Source organism: Rattus norvegicus, chromosome 6, assembly GCF_036323735.1.
Source record: "Rattus norvegicus strain BN/NHsdMcwi chromosome 6, GRCr8, whole genome shotgun sequence".
In the NCBI taxonomy this organism is placed as follows: domain Eukaryota; kingdom Metazoa; phylum Chordata; class Mammalia; order Rodentia; family Muridae; genus Rattus; species Rattus norvegicus.
In genome coordinates this window covers 18,661,024-18,684,905 of record NC_086024.1, presented here as the reverse complement: position 1 = coordinate 18,684,905, position 23,882 = coordinate 18,661,024, and the positions used below count along the sequence as shown (strand labels likewise).

Here is a 23,882-nt window from a genome sequence, read left to right as displayed (position 1 = left end):
AACATAGTCAGAGGATTTCAGTCAGCCATTGCAGATAAGTCGTAGATGGAGTGTCTACCTGCTGCTCCCTCCATCATGATTTTTCTTGTGATTAATAATTGGACAAAATGTAATTGACAGTCACAGTATAAAGCCCTAAGAGTAACATGAGGAACAAATGTGCAGACCAGACTAAGGAATTGTTCCTTAATATTTAATTACCAATCTAAACTATAGTGGCCTACCACGGTCTGCCAAACAACACCTTTTAGAGGTCTCATAGCTTCCCAAAACAGAGTAACCAGCAGGAACAACCAATTAATTGACACTCAACCCCTGCACATCTAACCATTAGAGAAAAGACGTTGCATAAAATGGTCTAGTCTAGTGTTTCTCAACATTTCAAATGCTGCGACCCTTTGATATAGTTTCACATACTGTGGGGACCCCAAACTCTAAAATTATTTTTGTTGCTATTTCATAGCTGCAATTTTGACTATTGTTGACTATTGTGAATCACAACATATATTCCATATGCAGGATATTTGATATACGACCCCTGTTAAAGAATCTTTGACCCCCAAAGGGTCACCCCTAGAGGGAGCACTGTTCTATCTATGTTGCTGACCTCCATGAGATTAAAAGAAACATCTAACTGTTTTAAATCAGTCTGAGCAGTAATCTATTAGAGTAGCATTTTTTGTTTCTGTCACCTCTGAGTTCATAATTTTCTTATGGACTTCATGCCTCTTAGTTATGTGTTGATATTAACAATTTTGTCCAAATGCTTTAAAGATATGTTCGTTTTGAACGAAGATATAATATTCTAACAGGTGACGAGTCAGGATAGATCAAGGCAAAGGATGGGCAAGTCATACAAGAAGCTACTTATTTCTCTAGTTTCATCTTTGCATATCGTTTCCCCCTTTTCCAGTGCTGAGTAATTTGATGAAAATATAACTGACAGTCACAGTGTACAGCACAAATGGAGTTCACTGGCTTCAGATTGGTCATTCTAACTGCATAGACATTCCCTGAGATGCCTTGGGTTTGGGAAAGGACAAGGGTTTGAGTGGCTTCCTTACACAGTGTGGTAGTTTGATTTGTGAGCTAATTAGAATAAAGTTATTTCATTTAAAACAAAACAATTTGCAGTTAACTATCACAGAAGCACAAGAGTATTATTTGTTTATATGAATTTTCTAGAAATTAGGTTGATTTCAGTTTTCTGCTCTATAATTCCTTTTGATAGTCTTTAGACCCAAGCACCAGATTTTATTGAAATGGATTTATGTTTTTTACATAACTTATAGGAACTTTTACATAACTTATAGAAAGACAGGTACACTGACCTTTTGTTTTAAGCATATCATCCAGATTTTTCACAAACGCCTTGGATTCACTTATCTATCAGAGGTTATTTGGCTGGTTCTGCCTCCTTAATGTTTTCTGAAAACCGTGGCTTTCCTTCATTTGAACAAATTTGCATCTGACACCTGGAGACTCTCTTAGATTGGAGAAGGGAAAGCTTTGGTGACACCCAGAACATTCAGCCTCCGGAGTTCCATAGTTCCATAGTGTGACTCTGCTATAAAAGTCCACTTCTGCTTTATCTATCAAAAATCTGTCTACTGTGAGCTCTCTCAGAACAAGACCTTGATTTATCCATTAATATAACAGAGTGCGAATACATGCCATTCTGTTGTTCCGAATCTCTTTCCTGCGACCCACCACTGTAACACATGACACACTTCGTTCCTTCCATAAGGCTTACCAATAAATCACATTTGGTTTTCTTTATCTAATTGCATAAGTATTAGATAATGACACATGACAAATACTAATAAACACTCAATTTAATTTGTTACTTTCTGAATTAGGAAGTTTGAAGATAACAGTTTTTAGATTTATTTTGTTCCTGTTTTGTAAATCACCTCTCACTATTTGACCATTATTGTTAGTGAACAAAAGTCCTAAAAATGGGAAAAGGTAGAAGAATTGTTTTGATATCTTGCTTCAAATTCTGAAACATTGGTTAGAGAGTGAGGAAAAGTGCAATTTATCTATGGGTTAAAATGTATGAAAATAACTTTAGGTTTCAGATTTTAGAGGTAACAGTTGTTTCTTTAGTCAATATTTACATATGCCTTAAAAATCACAGATAATTCTAGTACAGATATGCTAATAAATATCCTCTTATGAAGATAGAAAAAGCACAAGTGAATAAACTAGGACTTGTAAAACAGTGCTGTTTTTGTTATTATTATTATTATTATTATTATTATTATTAATGAAAAATGAAGTGTTGCAGTAACTAAAATTATCTGATCCTTAGTTTTCCAGATAGAGGCCATTCTATTGAAGAAATGACACTAGCCTGCAGCTTTCAAGGTATGCAAATGCTGATGAAATTATACAGCTCAAAATGAGATTTATAAAACTGAACACTTTTAATTTACCTACTGAGAATTCTGTACAATATATTTTGTCACCTCTACCCAACACTCCCAGAAACTCCTAAGTTTTCCTCAGGACTTCATATTCTCTTCTTGCTTTTTCTACATAATCCATTGAGTCCATGTAGGTGCATGCTGTAGGCCCATCTACAGGGGCACAGGCAACCTACACGTGGCCAGACCCCCGAAGAAAACTGAAATGTCTCCTTCTTCTATTAGGCATTGAGTGCTAATGACTCTCAGCTAGGAGTGGGATCACATGAACATCTACCCCATCCATGTTGGAAAATTAAATGGATTGATCTTGAATCAGTCATACTAGGCAATGACAATGGGTATGATTTCCTAGTTCAATGACCCTATTACATCCAGAAGACATTGTTTTGCAGCAATCTTTCCTAAAGACCTCTGATCTTTGACTTTTACAACTTTACAGGAATGTTTCCTGAGCCTCGGGGCTGACCACTCCACAGTCATGTATCTGCTGTGTTTTGACTAGCTCTAGGTTTCTGTATTCAGCACCACCCCCAACAATAAGAAGCTTCTATGAAAAGGGTTAAGGGACACACAAAGCTATGAATATGAGGACAGCTCTTTAGAAGGCAGTGATGCTATGTACATGTAATAAAGCGATAGCTTGTATTCTCTTGGGCACATGACAATCCAAGCTATGTTTACAGTTCTGTCCTCTGGAGCAAGCCTGAAATGCAACCACAGAACTGTTGGTTGTCCCTGAAATATTCACACCACTATTGCATCATTGGACATATCTAGCCAGGCAAGTTGTTTCTGTAGCTGGCAAAGTCTACAGTTGAGTCAAACTGTTGATAACTATTTTTCTCCCAGCAAACTTCACAGCACCTTCTGGGACTATAAAAGCTAGCCAGCATGAGGAAGCTTCCAGGTCCATACCAGCCTGATTTCTCTCTGCATAAAATACTAAATCACTAAGTATTGAAATAAACACCAGACAACTGTTGGTGAAATAATTGTGCATATGCTTGAGGAACTCATAATGATCAAAATCGCAAAAGCTTCTAATCTCACATGGAAAATGCAATATTGTTCTTCAGATATTGAAATATATTTTACAAGAAATCAAGGGAAAAGATAAAGGTTGTAATTATATAGTCTCAAAATTTTTTTTAAAAAGAAACACCGTTTTAATAGGGTCTCAAAACACATGCTTTCATTCTCCATGGCAACGGAATGAAAACAGCAGCCATCAGCAGAATTGGCCTCCTGTGGTGGTAGAGAGGTAGGAGACACTTTTCTTTCCCTTTAGAGTGGGACTCCCCTAAGAACTAATCCAGGGATTGTCATTTTTCAATACACCTTTGTTACACATACTTTAAAATTGGAGGGGGTGGTCTTGCTTCACTTAGCTCTGCCTTAAACATGTCTTTCCTTCAAAGTAACATCCTCTCCTTACCATCAACATACTACATGTGCCTGATTGGCCCATGGCAAGGATTAAGTTTTACAAGCCTCTTTATTAGTCATTTTTTTAATATTAGAAATGACCGTGCTTCATAAATGGCAATATTCTATCTGAACTGGCAATTTAACATTTGATGTATTAATGTAATGAGGCATTTATAAAAGCAAAATGATATCAGATTTGGGGATAAAACCCTCATCAGTGATACTTGGGACATACTATTTTTAGTAGACTTTATTTTATATAATTAAAATGTACTTAAGCAAGTCAATTTGGACCTTTATGCAGTGTTTTAATACATAGAATATGCTATCTATTAAGTATGCTAAAATACTTTTCCTGAGGCTGCTGGCAATTATAAATATATTTCCAACACCTTGAAAAGACTTAAAAATTATGAAATTTTCATCTCCTTAGGATTTCATGAAAATATAGTCACAAGGACTTTTATAACATGCTTTGGATTAGCTTCTAAAGGGAACAATTTACAATTTTATTAGTTCTTTGGATTTTACAGGACATTTTATATATTCCTTATAGTTTGAAATAATCTCTCAAATCTGAATATGATCAAGTCAAATAAGTTGTATACATTAAGAAATATACATATGCACGAATGGGTAAACTGAAAATATGTGGTCATCATTTCCAAATGACACATAAATAATAATTTATGCAAATGAAAATTATACTTGTACAGACTTTGTAAGACAGAAGGATAGAACTATAGTGTAAGTTAAGAAGGCTTAGGGAAGGGATATGGAGGATATTTTTACTGCTAGTCATCCTTTCTGTAAGTTTGATATAATTTTTTATTAAAGTTAACAGCAACAAAAGAAGTGAAATGCAAGGAGATGTCTGTTTTAACCTTGACCTCTATAAGTGAACCTTGAACTTTATAAGTAATCTGAAGTGCAATTCAAACAAGTGACACACACTGAGGGTTATGGAGGACATCAGTGACAAAGCTAGGAAGGAAGCATGGGTGTTGTGCTTTATGGGCCAGGAGTAAGAGCTAGGGCAGGTACAGAATGGAGGCTGAGATGGATTAAATTGTTCTGAGGTCATTGAGTCAGTAGTAAATCATGTATCTTTGTACAGTGCGATGATTCCAAAGTCATTTTTCCTTCGGCCACTTGAAGGGTGGGTGCATACAACAACATAGGTGTCTCATTGAAATCAATGTAGAGTATTCAGTTAACATTTTTCTGAATTTGTGATTCTCCAAAACCTACAAACACACATGCATGCACACACATGCACACACATGCACACACACAGAACACAGTCTATTATGGTAAACTTCCTCAAGGCGTATTAGCAATAGAATTCAGATCAGATATTATGCCTTGGATTATGTTTGTCTCACTTGGGTGCTAGTGCTACTCTAATATAAATTCACAACTCATTGGCATTGAAAGAAAGTAACACAAATTAGAAGTTGAACCACCTAATTAAAAGCCTAATTTTTAATTTATTTGGGTTAATTCCTCTTCACTATTTAATTTGTTTGGGCTTTTGTGGCTTTCCAGGACAACGCAAGCAGCAAGAACAAAGCATTCTAATATGGGAAGGATTTTCTCATTTCTCTTAATTTAAGGAGAATCATCTCAGGTAAGCCCATTTCATTTTGGAAAGTAATCACCAGGTAATCATGTTCCTAGAATTAAATCCAACCATATCTGAAATACATTTTTCTGTTGTAGCATAATGTCCTGTTTCATAATATTTTCAAGTATTTATTAATACTAATATACATTTTAACCCTATTGAGTTAAACAAAAAAAAATCTTAAGAATGACAAAAATATGTTAGTTTTCTAAATGGAGCAAATTACAGATGCTCAATAAATGTTTATGAAGTTATAATCATTATTGTACACATATGCAGTATGCATTTATGTACACACAATAAATACCTGTATGAACAGGACTTTAGAGAATGCATAGTACAGTAAAAATCCAATTAGTGCATTGTCCACCTCGCCCTTTCTTTTAAAGGAAAGTATATTAGCACTGGAGTCTGGGCTGAAATAGAGGGAATTCTCTGTGGAGTAGGTATGGACTCCACCAATCGAAAAAAGATATCACAAAGACAGCTATGCATCTATGTCTTGTGAACCCCAGCAGTTCTTAATGTAAAGAGTTCATAAGCCTCAGGCATTTTTACAAACTTTGTTATGTCAAAAGCATTCCAGAGGACTGTTATTCTTCTTCTTGTTCTTCTTGTTCTTGTTCTTCTTTTTCTTCTTTTTCTTCTTCTTCTTCTTCTTCTTCTTCTTCTTCTTCTTCTTCTTCTTCTTCTTCTTCTTCTTCTTCTTCTTCTTCTTCTTCTTCTTCTTCTTCTGCTTCTGCTTCTGCTTCTGCTTCTGCTTCTGCTTCTGCTTCTGCTTCTTCTGCTTCTTCTGCTTCTTCTGCTTCTTCTGCTTCTTCTGCTTCTGCTTCTGCTTCTGCTTCTGCTTCTGCTTCTGCTTCTGCTTCTGCTTCTGCTTCTCCTTCTGCTTCTCCTTCTGCTTCTGCTTCTGCTTTCTTCTTCTTCTTCTTCTTCTTCTTCTTCTTCTTCTTCTTCTTCTTCTTCTTCTTCTTCTTCCTATTATTACTATTATTATTATTATTATTATTACTATTAAATCTTTTTTTTACAATCTAGTAATTATCCATATTTTACAATTATGCCCTTCCTGGTCTACCCTCTGACTGTTCCTCATCCCATTCCTCGTCCCCAGACTCCAAGAGAATGTACCCCCTAACCCTCACCCCACCAGACGTCCCCCACTCCCTGGGGCCTTTTCCACAGTGGGTTTCCTTGTTTTTCAACAGACCATTAGAGTCAGTTGCTATAAAATATTAAGGAATCCCAGCATGGCGTCCCTACCTGCCTTAGACCATTTATGTTCCCAGAATTTGCCTGAGGCAACACAATAGCTGGGCAGCTGCCTACCCTGTGTGCTGTTAGAATACATCTTTCTATCCATGACACAAGTTATTACTTACTATGTTTCACCTGGGCTGCTCTTGATTATAATTGGCCAGCCCACATGGCCACATTTTGTGTACTTCTACCCCATGGTGGCTTTTTCTCTCCCTCCTGCACTTTCTTCTTCTTCCATAGTGAATTCTCCTTTCCCTCCTGTGGTCTCTCCTCTGACTCAAGTCCTCAAAGACTCAGCTCCCAACTATCTTTCTACTTCCCAACTATTAGCTGCTGGCATCTTTATTCACTGATCAGAATTAACTTGGGACAGAGTCCCAGAGGCTACTTGCAGACTCCAGGTCTTGGGGGACAGAGCTTAGCATTACAGTAGACAGTAAAGGAAAAAAAACCCAACAAGTTTCTCTTCTCATGCCACCCTTTACCTTGGCTCCCATCTTCCTCCACATTTAATCCTCTTATTCTAGTTTCATAACATTTTTTTCTTCATAACACTGCATTCTATTTCCCAAGACTAGATTCAAATGATTGTATAAGTAAGGAATTGGATCTTTTGTAAATAAAATGGGCATTTTAACATGGTTTAAGTGAAAGGAAACACTTCCCATTTAAAGCAAAGGAATTTAGGTATGGGGAGTCCAGGACACGCAGGAGGACCCTGCAGTATCAAGAAGGATGCAGCTAAGTTCCTTCTGCTCTGCCATGCTGAGCCAGTGCACATTCAAGTCACACATCAGATAGCATGGAGAGCTGCAGACAGCCTATCTATGTGCATCTGCACCAAAAGAAGGAGAAAGAACAGCAGAAGATAAAGAAGCTCTTCAAACTGGCCAATTCCTCCTCTCTTTTATCCAGAATGTACCCAGAGCATTCCCCATAGTGTTCTACAGATGGAACTCTAGTTCCTACTTTTAATATCTATGTTATCCTCCCCCAACCCCCATCTCCCATTCACCCTTTCTGGATGGAGACACCAGAATATTTTGCATACTATTTTTTGATACTATTTTTCCTTCATAAGCTTGTATTTTTATCAGAAACTAGGAAAAGAAATCTGTAAACTGAATTTCTCAGAGTCCATAAAACCTACACATAAATATGCTTGTCAACAAAGTTCATTCCCTCAGGGCTCCATCTCAGACTTCAGTGAGGAAAAGCACCTAGCCAAAATGCTCAAAAATCCTATTAAGCTTACAGGAGTCAGAATAGAATCTGTTCTCTGCAATTTATAACTTCAAGTAATAAACCCAAGATAGAGGAAAATATATGATGTAAGGGAATAAAATGATAAAAATTATGTTTATTACCAAATCTGATGAGTGAAACATCTCTAGTTTTATAATAAACACTTAATAGAAAAATCTTAATTAATATGGTTTAAATATTTGTTATTTCTGAAAATGAAAAATAGATTTTTTATAAAAGCTAATGGATTCATGAAGGAAAGTAATTTTCATGAAAAAAAAATAGAAATCATCTGAGGTAATTGTGTAAATGAAGTAGAAACTTTTCCAACCATTGAATTTATAATATATGTCAATGATGAAATCTTAGAATTAGAAAGCATAGGTTCAACATATAACAGAAAAAAATAATGTTTATTCTTTGGCTTAGATGCATTTAAGGAAGATATTATTATATGAAACAATATATTAAAATATAATATACCATTAGGAACAGTAAAGGGGTAGGAAGGGATTACATCTGTCTCAGATGCTGAAAGCTAAAACATCTCCCTTTCCCTAGATTTAAGGAAAAAAAATCTGGGACAGTTGCTGAACTGTGTTTAAACAAACAATAGTAAATCTCAGCGGCAGGTTCACTTCAGCTTCGGAAGTCTAGGTTCCCGAATGAAAGACACACACATTGCCTTTACCTTTTAGTGTGCCTTAAACAGCACAACAGCTGGACTACTGCCTAATCTCCATGCAGTTAATCCCAAGTTATTTCTTGCTAATGCTGCTATATCTTGACTGATCTTGGACAACACTCTAGGCCACATTCTCTTGGCTCCTTTACATGGTGGCGATGCCCCCCTGTTCTCCACTATTCTCAGGCTTGGCCCCTCTCCTCTCTTCCACACTCTCCAGGTGTGGCAGATCTTGCTTTTCTCTCTCCTCCTGGTCCCAACGCTAGGAACCCTAAAATCCCTCCTTTGTCTGTCCTTCCCAACTCTTGGCTGTTGGCATCTTTATTTACCAATCAGAACCAATTTGGGGAAGGTTCCCATGCATCTGTTTTAGTGCAAGCGTTTTGTTTTGTTTTGTTTTAAACCACAATTAGCATTAGAATACAAGCAGATACAGTACTTGTCACTTTTGCATCCATAGAGAACTGAGCTTGTATAGTTACCAGGTAAGAAGATGCCTCAGGATCTGAAGTGTTTGCTCTAGAAGCTTGAGGACCTCAGTTTTGGTCTGCAGCAACCACATAAAAAGAGCTGCTGAATCTGAAACACCGAGTCTCATACCTGGGCATCCTGAGAGACAGAGACATGGGAAAGAACACACACACACACACACACACACACACACACACACACACACACAGAGAGAGAGAGAGAGAGAGAGAGAGAGAGAGGGGGGGGTATGTGTGTCTGTTTGGTGTGACATGTGTGTCTGTATGTCTATTTGTGTGTTTTTTGTTTCTTGGGTGTGGGTATGGGTGGGTGTGGGTAGGTGTGGGTGTCTTTGTGGAAATGATATTTACATCGAAGTCTGAATCCTTACAATGAAAATGTAGTTTCATGTCAAAGAGTTTCAGACACCCACAACTTCTGATCAGTATGTGCACTAGGCATTCCTGTATCTGGGTATCTGGGGTATTTTTCCCTCCATAGATATTTGCACAAGTCACTCTCTCCTCGTTTCTGACTCTTCTGTGAAATATCACCCTGACAATTAGATGAAAACTGGTGATTCCCAAGCCAATTGGTTCTGCCCATTCAAGATTGTTCCTTAAGTGTTTGGCTCCTCCAAACACATCATGTAACTTAAGTATTGATTCTGGTTTGTTCTACTTATTTTCACTAGGAATGAACTTCTATCAGAATCATGTATATTTATCATTTTTGTTTGTTTACTTTTATGTATCACCAAATCTTGGTAAGCTGTAGGCATTCAGTAAATATATCAGTTAAATATACCAGTGAAGTGTCTTTAAATATTACATATTTAATAATAAGAAAATAAGTTTACACATAAGAAAATAATTTCTCTGTATAACTCTCCAGAATTTGTGTGTGTGTGTGTGTGTGTGTGTGTGTGTGTGTGTGTGTGTATCTTGATCATGTTTCTAGGAGGAAGCAGGGGGCTTTGTGATAAGCTTCTTTTGGAGAGATGTGAGCTTTTAAATGTACTAGTGGAGAACACACCATTTCTTTCTATTACTTTAATAATGAGTGTCTAGTGACTTGGGTTTTAGCAGAACCCCAGTGCAAACAGGCCAAACATAAAAGAAACCAGGCTTCTAGGAGAAAAGAAGTGTGTAATTTGAACTGGTAGGATTGAAGATGCAATTGCCTCTCAGAGGAGAAAAGTATGTTTTGAATGGGATCAATATACAGAATGTTCTTTACAGTTCCAATATGGCTGTTAATGCAGCTCTATGCACAGTACTGAATTATAAGAACTTAGAAGTATGTGTGTGGGGTGGGGGAGGGGATGAGGTGTGGCTGTGTGGGTATGTATACCTGTTCAGATATGCGTGTGAACTTGTAAATATAGTTGACAGTGCCTGTGTATACAGTGTGCCTGTGGATGCCAGAAGTTAACCTCCAGTTTAATTCTCAGGGACCGATCCCTCTAGTTATTTTTGAGGGAAAACATCTCACTGAGGTCTGGAGTAACCAATTAGTATATGCTGGCCAACTAGTGAGCTCCAGGCATTTGTCTTCATTTCTTCAGTGTTGAAGATAAGTGTGTATCATACCTTATCTGACTTCAAAAAAATTAAAAAGTGTTTATGTGTGTGTGTGTGTATGTGTGTATACACATGTGCATGTTTGTGCTTTTGTGAATGCATGGAGGCCAAAGTTGACCTAAGTTTCTTTTTCTACTGCTCTCTCTTTATGTTTTTGGTGAATGATAATATTTCATTGCTACTGGAGCTCACTGATTGTCTAGGCTGGTTGGTCAGTGAGTCTTCGGGACATCCTTGTGTCTGACCTCTTTGGCCTGAGGTAACTGATGTGCTCTGTGTTTCCATGAATGTTGGAACTTGGAATGAGGTGTTCAGAGCTGTTACCGTATTTCTAGCTCCCAGTTATAATAATGTTTTGTTTACACATTGGTTTTATTGTAACAAAGCAACTTGTACTCTTCAACATTTAAAATGAGCATCTATTTCCCTACAGTGAAAAAACAAAATAAATAAATAAATAAATAAATAAATAAATAAATAAATAAATGCATAATAAAAATAAAGTTACAACAGAGAATGCTAACTCCAAATAAAATACTACAGGTTTTGCTGATTCTCCCATTGAGTGACAGGGAAAAGTCATCGTTAGGAGAAAATTTTAGGTTAAAAGTATCACCATAAACTGCAAGGATGTCTGATAAACATCACAATTAAACATGCTAAATGAGAAGCCATGTTGTCAAATGACTACTTACCACCCGCTCCCAGGGACATCAAACCTACCCTTACTGACTGTACCCCCCCTCGCTTCTTTCTTTTTATTAAACAAAAGAAGGTAGACAGACCCATATTGGTAAATGCTGTATGTATTTGGAGACTTGGTGTAATCTCTGAGCCCAATATATAGAGAAAGGAAAAAAGCTAGAACTCCATGCACAATGACACAGAGACCTAGCACCTACAGCCTCTAGCAGAGCCAATGAAACTAGACAGCTTTTCTTTCTTCCCACGGAGCATGGTGATGGTTTTGAATCCACATATTTGGAGACAGGAGGATAGAAATGAATTTAGAACAGAAATGGGAAGATGCTTCTCCTGTTGTATTTTGCTCAAGGTATTGCCCCCCAGTTCCTTGAGAACCATGATGCTGAAAGAGCTTAGGGTGAAATCGTCCAAGAGAGAGGGCGAGGAAATGACTGCAACTTGGTTGCAGGGACTAGAGAAAATTAAAAAAGAAAAAGAAAACAAATAAAAAATTTGGAATCCATCGGTCTTCTGTGTAGTCATCCTCACCTTCATCCTCCTTTCCTTCTGCCCCTTCATCGCCATTTTTACCTTTTTCATCTTCATCCGTATCCACTTCTTCATCAATATCTTTCAACCCTTCCTCTTGTCACTGTCTTCCTCATTGCTGTCTTCCTTGTCACTGTTGTCCTTGTCGTCACTGTAGTCATCATCTTCTGCCTCTAGTACTGCGAGGGATTGGGCCAAATATAGCTGATGACCTCTCTAACTCATCAGCACCCGCATCAGAACGCTCAGTAACTGAGGTACAGACGCTCTCTGCCTCTTCCTGTCGGCCTCATTCTGCTTTTGCCTTGAGCATTCTGTCAAATCCTTTCCAGATTTCCATTTGATTTCGGTGGACTTTGAAGACGGGTCATCACTCTCATTCAGATGTAATTATTTGGAGAAAACTTCATTTCCAAAGTAAGGATTTTCATCAAAAATATTCTGTAAACCTGATTTAATGTCTTCAAAGTCTGTTACTTCAGCTCTGAGACTCCTCCCCCTCCTCCTCCCCAAGCAGTACAGACACTTGTGGATGGCTGACAAGTGTTGTTATCTAAAAAATTTGGGGTTTGGGATCGCTTCTGATCTCTTCTGAAAAAATGGTTGGCGGACTTTGTTATGTTTTTGTTCCACTTTCAAACTTTCCTCACTGGCCTGTTCATTAAGTCTGTTTACTTCGTTTTGTACTCATCAGTATGTTCAGTTGCTTCTTGCTATTCTTTCTCTTCCTTCAGCAGGCCGGGACAGATCGAGTTGTCCTCCAGCTTCGGGGCAGCAGTCAATCTGGGTTCTGGGTCTGAGGCAGGATCACAGATTACTATTTTGGATCAATGGTGCAAGGTGGGTAGCCAGAGGGCAGAGGGCAGAGGCCCATGTTCTCAGCAGGAAAAAACTCACAGGAACTTAAGTTGCTATGTTTTATTGTGTTCTTGCAATTAGCAGTAAAAAGTATGAAATACAGAAAGCAGGCTTTAATCCTGCCTAAGTCTCCCTGCAATACCAGTCACTTAACTTGATTGCACTTATTACTACTTTAAGCCACCTGCAAAGGGGAGATGAAATCATATCAGAGCAAAGAGCTCTCTGTGGCTGTTGCTTGAACATCTTTGGGTAAACAAAATGTACAAGAAGTCTGGCCCGGAGATAATATCTACAAGATTCTTGTTACATTTTCCCCCTTGGAGTATCTAGGAGCAGCTATTTTGAAAGATAGTGAGAAGAAAATTAACAAATGGATTAGGTAATTAAGCTTCTAGACTGATGGGAAATATAAGAGTTACTAAATCTCCTTAAACTTTTATTGCCTTTTCTATCTTGTCCTTTAAGCTCTGGAGAATACAACAATATTTGGAAATGTGTATTTAATAACCAGTTGTATTGGTGCTGGGGTATAATTAATATCAAAGTTCCTCTGGTGCCTAAATGACTTTCTTCCTAACCTTCTACATAATAAAATTCTTTAATATTTTGAGCATATTTCCAAAATTTAACATTAGAAATTCTACTCTTGTAGTTTATATGGACATTTTAGTATAAGTCAATTCAGATGAGGTTTCTGGAAAACACTTCAAACGTTGATCCTTAGTAAACAGCACACAGTTTTTCCTTCTAGATATCTGGTGCACTTTCCTATAAACTACTTAAGTAAAATGCAGAGTCTGTTTAGTGATGCTGAATTAAGATAAAAATCTTGCTAGTATTGTTTTCTGCTGTCCTTAGTGGTCCTCACTGTTGTGATTGTGTGTCTTCACTCCTCAAAGAACCACAACTCAGAATTTGCCACAGACTCCTGAAAATAACTTAGTCGGACTAATAGATTCTGAGTGTTAATATTTTATACAATTTGTTTTCTAATGATTTAAGAAATCGAAAATGTGCACACAAATTGCACATTACTATGGTGTCTGATTAAATACTTCAGTTTTTAAATTCAGTGTCTTACAACTCACAGGAGCTTTCCCATTCTACTCTGTACTATAGACATTATGAGCATGGAACTTTGACTTCTGCATACCGCTATGTAACCAGTGGGTATGATAGCTCTCCAGGCTATTTTGGCATTTGTGGCATATACTAGGCATCCCATTCCTCTCTTACAAATGCTGGCTAATCTATTCAGATATACTTGCTGGGTCTCTGCAGACACATTCTATTTCGTCTTTGAACCCTCACCAGAAAAGAGAAAGTAAATGACATCTACTTTCTTGTCCCACGAGGATTGTGAGAGCTAATGAGTAGAACTTACAGAGGAAGATTTACTGCTTATTGTTCTGCTGGAGAATGAAACACTCACATAAACACAACTTATATTTTATGATATCTATCATCAAAATGATATAAAAACAGTGCTTTCTACTAACACATTTCTTACCTGATTCATAGCCAAGTTACCGGACACAATTAGAACTTAAAATTTTCTGTTACGATGATCCACAGCGAGCTGCAGCTCTCAACACTACAGCATCACTTTGAGTCTATCCAGTTAGTTGCAGGAAGTAGTAAGCCTTCATTATAACATGGGGATGAGTATCCAATATCTTATTTGGGCTCAAATACAAAGCACTTTGTGTTTCACCTTTGATTTTGGAACAATTATTTAAATAGCAAGTTGAATCTAATGGTTTGAGCTGTTCATTAGATGCCTTACCAAAGCAAGAGTGTATCCATTAGTTTGCCATCCCTTTTTCTCTAGATGGTACACCATCCACCATCTTCTTTACCTCTTGCCTATCAAGTTAAAACATGTGAGACAGTTGCCTCAACCTATTGTCCTCTCTTCTTATCCTTACTCTCTAAGTCCAAAGGTGAAATATCCTTGTTTTTGCCATCTTTCTATTAATTAATTTCTGAAAGGTCAACCGTACAGATGGGATAAATCCAGATTTTTTTTTTACTTTTCATTTGTTTTACTCTTCTTACTCTTCTTATGCCTTAGATGCATTTACAGTATTGATTCTGGCTTGCTTTTTGACGAATGCTATCTATCTCCCATTATACTTCAAGTGTTTTTAATTTACTTGTGCCTTTCTACCCTGCTTTGTGTTTGTTTAACATCAGCCTTTTAAGTCATACCTTCAGAGAAGAATCGTGTTTCTATCTTGTAGAAGACACCGTCAGCTCTCTTTACAGCCACAATGTTTCATCTTAAATATACAATGTCCTTGTCACATCTGAACTTCATTAAATCCTCCTGCTTACTAAATCTAGTAAATATAAGTTCAAAGGAAAGCATCCAGTAAATGAGCACAGTGGTATGTTTGCAATTAATTGATTTCACACACATACACACACACACACACACACACACACACACACTTTTAGAGTAGATCAACATTTTTTTCTAGCTCCCCAGTCTTTATTTTTTTCTAGTCCTATGAATTGCTTCTTCCAACATTTCAAACTTTTTGCCACTGTCACAATAAACCAGAGGTGTACATTTTAACCTATCTATATTTGTAGATAGTACTTAAGTACATTTTTTGTGTAACTAGGTGGGATCCTGACTCAGGGTTCAAATAGCTGGCCACAGTGCCTCCTGAATCAGTTGCTGATTGAATAATGGCAAAGATACCTGTGTCTACTGCAAGACACTTTCACCCCTGCCCTTTGCTCTCTGCTGTCCTCCAGTGTTCAGGGTTGTGCTCCCTTACTTGGAGTATATTAAGAGAGTAAAGTCTAGTTGTCATTAGTAGCTGGGCTGCCTGATCAATATCATAGAAGGAGCAAGTGTGGCCCTTCATTAAAAGACAACTTTAGATTGTGAGCTTTGGGCCCTATTACTCTTCCTTTCACATCATTAAAGAAAGCTTCACAGAAGCCACAGCCTCTATGTCACCCTTTGATCTCATAAAAGGAAGGCTTCCCTATGTTTGGTAACTGATTTGTAGTATCGAAATGATACCTGTGAGCAAAGTACCATTTAATATGTTTGTCCATTCATGTTCTCCATAAGGGTAGGAATAGAAATCTTCATGGATCAAAATGACCGAGTAGGGATGCAAATTTCTGAAGTCAGTTCTCTCACAGGAGTGAGCAGAATGGCTTCTAAGTTCATCGAACTGCAGTTGTGCTTTTTAAATGCTTAGCTATTAGGAGAAAGATCTTTACTGTATGATCTGTTTTGGGTTTATTGTATAGAGCTTGTCTGTGAAAAAAGATTCTAGTGGAGTATTGTAGGCTTAGATTTTTCAAAACTCACTTTAATACAGGTTCTCAAATACTTCAACCCTCCTAGCCCACTGACCAAAGGTAGTGGAGAAAAGATTGAAGATAAGACACGGGGATGTGGAGCTGTTTAGACATAGTTCTTCCGGGGAGATTCCAATCTCCACTGTCAACATACCAACACTCCCGTTTAGTAGTGTCAGGATACCAACCATCTAGTTGAAAAGTATCATCAAACACGAATCAGCTGCTTGTGGCCCAACCCAGCAGAAACAGCCATGCCTCTCTTCACAATATGTGAAGATCAGTTAAGACGCAAGACCAATGGAGCATTTGACTAGCAATGCAAGTGCACGTCACTCTGTCAGGACCTACTAATACTCTCTCCAAATATCACGTGTCTTCTCACCGGTCTGCTTCAGCAAAACAACACATGAATCTGATTCAGGAAAGCATCATATGACAACCAGAACTTTCCACTTCAGAATACTTCTACTGTACTCTATTAGAGTGAGTCTTATATTGTCTTAAATTTATTACCTTCATTAATATTATATTATTGTGATTGCTCCAATTTTTTGGTAAACTGATTATAGGGTTCATTGATAACCCTCCTGACTGTTTTTTGGTTCAAGATGATTTGATTCATATAAACAATTTGTCTATTTCTAACCAAATATCAGCTCTGATTTTAGTTTGGCTTGTACCAACTCCATAGATAAATTTAGAACGTGGGTGCCTTTTTAATATTGAGCATTTTTATCCATGGACATGGTATGTGTGCTCATACACTTCTACATTTAGCTTTACTTCATATCAAATTATAGTTTAAAGTGTTTGCCCTTTGCAAATCTTATGTTAAGATTTAATTAGAAACTATTTCAATATCTGACAGTGTATTTCAAGTCAGTCTATGTAATAATTTGTATATTTTGTATATTCCTGAAGTATTTTAAAATCAGCAATTTGAAAATAACTCTTAAATTTTTTTTAAACATACATATTTAGGGGTTCGTTTACAATATTGTATTATTGGAACATAAGGACAATTTTACTTATATTTCATGGTCTACAGCTTTTATTTTACTTTACAAATATAACTTTACAAACTTTGACCTTCATGCTGCGAATATGCAGAAGAAACGAAGGCTGAATGTCCAACTTGTTTTTCTTATGTTGGAGCATTTCCACATTTAGTCTGAAAATAGATGCGTATTTTTGTAGAGGTCTTATCAATATGGTGAAATTTCCTTCTCCTCCAATCTTGATTATTTTATTTAGAGAATAGATGTTGTTTTGGTTTCAGCAGCCTAACCATGTCACAGAGGGGAATTTAATGCATGGAGAAATCTGCTTTGCATTGTCAATAGGAAGATACACAAAAATTGATACCGCCAGGGGTCATCTGATGTGTGGAATAGATTCTGCTCACTTCCACTTATCTCAAATAAACTTAGTTATTTCTTGGAGGAGATATACTCATGAAAATCCATATTAGACATTAGTAATATAATCTTAATTTTTTTAATTTACCAATGTATTTACCACATATCCACTATAATTGGTATTGGAAAGAAAAGATAAAAAATAAATAAATCAAACTTTCTTAAGTACCTAGTCACAAATGGCCGGCCCTAAACACATGTCCCTAGAGCATTGCTAATCACATATACTGAACATATTTTAAAGAAGAAGAGGTCATAAATTCCAGATAAAGACACGGGGCAAAGGAAGAGCTGAAAGGTAGAAAGGAGAATAAGAGGAAATGACATAAAAATGGTACCAACGTATGGAATTCTAAAAACTTAAAAAAAGCTAAATGAAATGTTTTAAAAAACAACAGGAACTTTAAGCTGTATTTTGAAGACAAATGAGGAAGAATGTGGGTGTTTGTGTGCGAGTGTGAATGGTTCAAAATAGACTGTACTAGACAACAAACCCCCATGGGAGATGTTACTTAGAAAATAAGTGTGCCACTCTCACAGAAAATGACTTTAACTCTATTTCACATGAAATATGAAGTTAAGCCACAGATGTGTTTTAAGTCACTAGAAGAAAATAATGAGCTGGAATATTTGGTAATTCTGTTTTAGACCGTGCTAACTTCTTCCTGATTGGTGGGAAGATCCATGGTCTATGGGGCTGCGACTGCTGAGTGTCTAGGGAAGTCTGGAACTTGGAAAGGTGCTGGTGATGTTCGAAGTGGATCTTGGATGTGTTTTGAACAGATGAGCACAGTAATCACAAGCAAACAGTGTAAGGAAGGCAGCATGTGAGACTACAGACAATGGGAAAGATGTGAATTTAAGAACACAATCTGTAGCAAACTATTTTTCCACTAAATAGAAGATGCAAATAAGCCAAAGTCTGAGAAAGAAATGGACTCTTCTAGATTTTGTTTTTGTTTTTGTTTTCTTGCCAGCGTATTCCTGAATGTTAGATAAATGTCTCCATTATATATAACAACTAACTATAACCTAGAGGTACCAGGCGAGGGATCAGTTCCTAAGTGAAAATGCATGAATCCACTTATCACTGTCATGTGAGGAGCCAACCAAATCAATGCTGCTCAAACATCCATGTATTAGCCTTGCTATTCTGCACTCAAACATATCTACTAAGCATACCCCACTCTACGTTTTCTTCTTACAGGTTTTATTTTGCCTTCTGTTTTCCAACAACAAAATCTAAAATGACCTTTTGCTGTTCTCACTTCGGCCGTTCCTGGAGGTTTTCTCTTACACACTCAGACCTGATTATATTTAGAATGGGAAATAAAATTTGTTTTCCTGTTCTTTTAAATTGATGTGATTTTCATAAAATATGAATGAACAATCAATGAGAAGAGGATTTTGTGAGGTTGCTGGTGGATTTCCCAGGTCTGCAGAAGCCTGGCCACATGGTAGATGATATTTAAAAGCAATTAAATTCCCTGATGTCCTCATTCACATAATAAATGATATTATTGTATCAGTGAGCATTCTATAGCAAGGGTATTCTTTGTGTTAACTGACCTTTGAAGGAGTTCCCACACTGTGAGTCATTACTCAGACATAAGATACACACTTCTCCCAGTTTCTTGAATTATTAAACTGATTGCAGCATGAATAAATCTTAAATTTTCTTCTTTCTTGCTATCATGACAAAACAATTTATCTGGATTCAGGATAATAGTAACTGATTATATGTATTATTTTCCCACTGCAGGAGTTAAGAATGTCTGCCATGTGCAGTCTTTAGTTTACAATATATGTATTAATCTATTTACATAATAAAAATATACAAATCTTTCACCTATTCATTAATTCAAGTATAGAATCAACATGCAATTATCTTTGTTTCTGAAAGATTGTGGGGCATGAGAATTTCCAAACAACAAGTTTGAAAACACAAATTCTTACTTTATGTCTGACAATGATAAAACAAAGATGGCATTAATGCTTAAAGCCTGAAACATGAGTTTGCCACCATTAGATGTGAAAAGAAATTTGTCTCTAATGTGTGTGTTATTCACAGAATAAACAAAAAGTGCTTATACAGACATGGGAACCACAGCAAGTGTAGAATGGTTTGGGGTACAAGAAGGGTTAAGTTGTTTTCAGATAGCCAAGTTATTTGGTGCTCTAACTGGAAGTTTTCCCTGGCATTTCCCTCTCTGCTCTTTCTGTTTTATTAGTAGCTGCCCTTTGATGAATTTTGTCGATATTATTAATCATTACCATCAACCTGTACTAATATAGAATAGACCTCTGACTTAAGAAAATGTCAAAATAGAATGTAAATTGGCAGCATTATATAAGAAAATACAGACTTGTTTGGTATGCACGTGTGTGTGTGTGTGTGTGTGTGTGTGTGTGTGTGTGTGAGAGAGAGAGAGAGAGAGAGAGAGAGAGAGAGATCTATGTGCAAAAAATTAGTTACTAAAAGTGGTCAAAGGGAACTGAACATAAACAAATATCACAGAAATACCCATGGAATTGGAGTGATGGCTTGGCAGTTAAGAGCATTCACTACTCTGCCTTCTGAGTTTCCATGCACGTGCGCATACATACACACACACACACACACACACACACACACACACACACACACACACAGAGAGGGGGGGAGGGAGGGAGGGAGGGAGGAAGGGAGGGAGAGAGAGAGAGAGAGAGAGAGAAAGAGAGAGAGAGAGAGAGAGTTAAACCTCTTAGAAAATAAGTAAGACAGAGGACAGACTACTCAAGATTCCATGGGCTAGGAAAAGTTTTCATGACTTTTCTCATATTTATATCTAACACTGAAAATGGTGTTACTTAATCCCTGTCACAAGAGTCTTTATTTTGTCTCACATTGTAAACCATTTTAGCAGAAGTCCTATCAGGAGGAGTTTAACACAGTAGTCACATTTCATCTACGTTCACATGAGGTGTGACCAAGCAGTCAAACCTCAGGCCCTCCCCTTGAGCCTTATTCCATTGAGGACCTACCTCAAGGTTCTTGCAAGCTGGGACCCAAGTATATTAACACATAGGCCTATAGGGAATTTCATCTTCAAACCACAAAGTAGTGAATCTGATCATGTGATAGGGAAATCTGAGAAAAATTGAATTGTATACAACTTTGGGTTTTATAGAAATAAAGTAAAACAAAAAGCATTCAGGAAAATAGATTTTAAATGTTCACATAACATATTAGGACTAGGATGTCACAGAAACAACGTACTACTCCAACGAAACTTGAAAACATCTAAGTAAATGTCTGTGTGATAAATCTTTGAAAATCTGTTTCTGTTTTGATTGAAAGGTATGTTATGCTGAACTGCATTTTTCTCAAACCTCAGAAATATGACAATCTGTCAGAACACTCGCTTTAAAAGCAAATAAAAGGAGCAGTGGTTTGGTGACACATGCCTTTTAACCCTAGCACTTGGGAGGCAAAAGTAGGTGGATCTGCGTGAGCTTGAAGTGAGGGCTATGTCAGCCAGGGCTACCTATGTAACTGGGACAAAGGAAGCAGTGATAAAATCTGAGGACATCCTTGGAACAGTTCCATATAATGTAAGCAATTGTGAAAAATCAGAACACTGATGCCCCATGCATATGGTTTCATTACACACTTAGAGAAGGGAGCTCACCGTTATGTCAGTAAGTATAGACATCTAAAGTAATGCACATTACGTCAATATTGGGAAATAAGTGAAATACCACTGGGAAAATCACTATTAAATTAATAGATAAGTAATATATTGATATGTGCGTAAATAGATTTATATAATTTATAGCTAAGATACTAATTTTAGATACAATCCTGAAAAATAGTTATACTTTTAATTGCTATTTTGTTAAAATTTTGGGCTCTGACTTATCTGAGATTTTTAACATAATATTTTTGGCTTGGTTTTTCTTTATTTCTTTCTCTTTCTGTCATTAAAAATTGAGAGGCATTGACTTTTAATGGACGGGTTAGAATTAGGCTGAGACTTCGGGCTGGAACACAGCTACACGGAGCGTGAGTTCAGAGCCTTGACATGATGGTCCCTAACCAATGGTGTAATAATTATCGTTCAAGAAATCCATGATTCAGAAAGAGCTAGCTGTAGCAAACATAGAACGTTGTCAAAACAAAATTGATAATTAATAGTTTAATAAGCTTACTCAACTATGTACAACTCAGGAAAAGTGTTCCTAAAGCTGGCCTTTGTCAGCACCACAGCAAGCTATCACATATTTTTTTAATTTTTATGATAAAGTTGGCCATTTTCTGAGGAGATGATTTACTTAAACTTTGGGAATGTTCAGGAAGGGACATGCTTTAAATAGCAACCACGCGTCACATGTGTCACTCGTCCCGTTTGCTGTTCAGTACTTGCAACTTATCAGAGTGTGCATCTGGAACTTCACTGCCTTGGCTCCCAACGGCTACGTCAATCAACTTGAAGCTGGGCGTAGTGAGCTTTTAAATAACTGTTTCAAGATTTCCCCAAACCTCTATGAATGGTCTTGAAAGTAAAAATAAAGTCTTCTACATAAGATTTACGAAATATTTGCATTGCTATCTCTTAGAGACTTGCAGCCTTGGGAGCTGAGGTTCAGTTAATTAAGAGGAACTGACTACAAGGTGCCCTGGTGCGCGTTTGAACCATAACCCAGCTTCCTCACGGGCAGAGAGACCACAGTCAGGGAAAAGAGGCGAAGAGCTACCAGGTAGGGACAGGATGGCCACCCCTCTCACAGGTGAACTTCCTCCTGAGTGTATTTGCTACTTTATGGCCATAGATGGCCTACAATTATTCTGAGTCTCCACCACAGAGATTAAAATGTCACAATGTCTAAGAGACACGGCACTACAGACAGATGTCTGAATAACATTTCATTAGGTACAAATACTGGATTCAAACAATGTGAACTGAACTCCTGAGCATATGGAATGAACAAACACTCCTTGCGTGAGTGCGTATGAACATGAGGTGTACATACATGTATGTAATGGTCAGAAGACAACCGTAGGTCAGTTCTGGGAACTCTGTATCTTCTTCTCCCCCTCCTCCCCCTCCTCCCCCTCCTCCCCCTCCTCCCCCTCCTCCCCCTCCTCCTCCTCCCCCTCCTCCCCCTCCTCCCCCTCCTCCCCCTCCTCCTCCTCCCCCTCCTCCCCCTCCTCCCCCTCCTCCCCCTCCTTTCCCCTTTTCTATTATAAGTGCTTGCCTTATGCACATGGTTTTTTGCACGGGTCCCAGAAACTTGATCTCAGGTCCTCACAGCTGTAGAAGCACCTTTACCATTTAGCTAAGTCCATCTCTCCAAACACGCCTATAAAACTTAAATTTTCTCATTTGTCAAATAGAAATCAAGCAGTATCTTTCACAATAATGATGACTGTGGTTAAAACTCAACTTGACTGCTGTGTGCCTTACAGGATCCTAAAATGTGTTCACACACCAACTTCCGTGTCTTCATTCCAACACATTCTCTCTTCCAGTTCCAACCCTCTCTTACCGCACAGGCTGAGCAAGAGGAAAAATTCTCTCTCCTCTACCACAGACTTTACCAACTCCCAACACCTGCTGAGCCCCAGAACTGGAAGATTCGATTTGACTTGCTTATTGATGATAATTTGTGAGTTAAAAAAAAATCCAGCTATACACAACAGACTACTGCTTAGTTCCCAACTGTAATTGCACATAATTTCTCTGGGGAGAAAGCATGCCAAACATCAAAAGATCCAACTGCGTTCATTTTTAAATCGCTGTACTTTCTTCTCAGAAGGCACCAACATTATTTTCCCCAGCATTCTTTTCGGCTGTTCACATTTTTGTTGTTTAAATTCTAAGCCTTTTGGGTCACCTTGAAAATGCTCACCAGCAGAGACTTTTTTTTTTTACCCCTAGAAGAAATTTATCCCACAGAGACAGCAAAATGCTACTCTCCCCAAAGCCAACTTCTTTAAACAGGCTAAAACAAAGCAATCTTCGTAATTTCTTTCTGACTGTGACTGATGGACTCCGTCTCCAGACGCCAAGCTGTGTCTCCTCTTCGGTTTCGTCCTCTTTTTACTACACTGTGCATGTCACCGCATTGACTAGCGTGAAAGAAGGGCAAGTCATGTTTTTTCCTAAGAGAATTTACAAGAAGACGGGGAAACTAGAGATAAAAGAATAGTGCTTGGCTCGTCGTCCTAGACTGGGAACCATTTATTGAATATACGTAGGCAGACCACTCAGCAATTAGAACACCTAGAAAATGGTGGATACAGATGACACAGAAAAAAGAGAAACGTTT

General features: G+C 37.6%; 1 pseudogene; it reads right to left on the bottom strand.

The window, feature by feature from the left end:
- Positions 1–11,799: 11,799 nt before the first annotated feature.
- On the bottom strand, positions 11,800–23,669 carry Set-ps7 (Set nuclear proto-oncogene, pseudogene 7; annotated as a pseudogene).
- Between the last annotated feature and the right edge of the window lie 213 nt (positions 23,670–23,882).